The following is a 1,763-nucleotide window of genomic DNA, read 5'->3' as shown; positions in this document are numbered from 1 at the left end:
TTCTCTTCAATAGCTCTGAGGGGATGGCTTCTTGAATGAGGTATCTTGGGATAGACCTCAAAAGATGCATATGACAAAGTAAGAGTAATGAAATTGAGCATAGTAGGTGAGCATACTGTTAGCCAAGAGTGAAGTGGAGATATGCATGGTGGTCTGAGGGAGGACAAGTTGCCTCATCTGGTTGACACAATAAGTTGTATCTGGGAGCAGTGAGAGAGAGCATAAAACACCATCTTGGGGATGGATTATAAAGGATCTTAAAAGTTAGCCTGGCTTCTCCTCACCGAATACTGCCAACATGATGTTCAGGTGCTTTGTAGAGGTTAGCTGGGTGGCCTACATCTCCTTTGGGCCTCATACCAGGAAGCTAGTTGCCTTTGTAGATGTTATTGATCAGAAGAGGGCTGTGGTTGATGGACCTTGCACTCAGGGAGACAGGGTATGCCTTTCAAATGCATGCAGCTCACTGACTTCATCCTCAAGTTCCCACACAGTGTGCGTGAAGTATGTTCATCAGAAGTATGTTCAACCAGCCTGGCAGAAGGCAGATACCAAGACAAAATGGGCAGCCACAAGTTGGCCCAAGAAGATTGAAACCAGAGAAAAGAAAGCCAAGATGACAGATTTTGATTGTTACAAAGTCATGAAGGCAAAGAAAATAAGAAATTGAATAATCAAGCTTGAAGTTAGGAAGCTTCAAAAAGAAACTCTCCTGAAAGCTTCTCCTGAAACCTTTTCCCAAAAAAAGCGCGTGCTGCTAAAGGTGCAGCTGCAGTAGCTGCTGCAAAAGTTCTAGCAAAAAGATGACCGCAACAGGCAAGAAGGCTCCAGCCCAGAAGAATCTTGCCTGGAAAGCTGCAGGCCAGAAGGCAGCACCTCCAAAAGCTCAGAAGGGTCTGAAAGCTCCAGCCCAGAAAGCACCTGCTCTAAAGGCAAGAAAGCACCTACTCTAAAGGCAAGAAAGCTAAGAACATAAGAGGCTGTTATAAAAGTAATAAAGGTCCTTTTTGACAAAAAAAGTTAGCCTGTATATTCTATTGAAGGTCATAGGGATTTATAAGAGATTTTGATATTAGAGAAGTAATATACTAAGAATTGCATTTTAGAAACACTTATTCATTATATTTTGCTGGGATGGTTGGTGATTGGTGTTACTGGAGGGAGTGACATGAGTTAAAAGGGTCTTTTGATACTGTGAGCACAATAAGAGTCTGAGAAAGGTGACCACCATAGCAGAAATATAGAGAAGGGATGGTGAGAAGACACTGAGAAGAATAACCTGCATTCCCAGCACTGTGTTCAGGTCCTCAGATGGTTTACCTTATTTCATTCCCTCAGCAGTTCTATGAGGTATTGTTTTTATCCCCATTTAGGGGTGAGGAAACCGAGGCACTTAAAAATTCACCGAGGCACGTAAAAGTTTCTACATGTCCAAAGACACATAGCTAGTGAGTAAAGGGTACACTGTCCAATGTGGTAACCACTATCCACATGAGGCTATATATGTGCTTAAGTTAATTAAAATAAAATATTAAAAAGTCAGATCCTAAGATGTCCATACTACATTTCAAATGCCCAGTAGCCACATGTGGCTAGTGCCTACAAGATTGGACAACATAGATAGAGAACATTTCTGCTATTAAAGTTCTATTGGACAGATTTGAACCTACACATTGTAACTCATGAGCCCATGTTTTTAATCTGCTCTACTACCTACCATTGACAAAAAACACCATGGTTTCTGACTGGATAGGTAGACTGAA

The 1,763-nt window shown here is 41.6% G+C and overlaps 1 pseudogene; it reads left to right on the top strand.

Annotated features, from left to right (window-relative positions):
* LOC105300377 overlaps positions 1 to 926 on the top strand; it is a 1,620-nt pseudogene extending 694 nt beyond the window's left edge.
* The last annotated feature ends 837 nt before the right edge of the window (positions 927 to 1,763 follow it).

The sequence above is a fragment of the Pteropus vampyrus genome, unplaced genomic scaffold (genome assembly GCF_000151845.1).
Source record: "Pteropus vampyrus isolate Shadow unplaced genomic scaffold, Pvam_2.0 Scaffold210, whole genome shotgun sequence".
In the NCBI taxonomy this organism is placed as follows: domain Eukaryota; kingdom Metazoa; phylum Chordata; class Mammalia; order Chiroptera; family Pteropodidae; genus Pteropus; species Pteropus vampyrus.
Note: the sequence above shows the minus strand (reverse complement) of the source record. Positions and strands in the feature narration are given on the sequence as shown.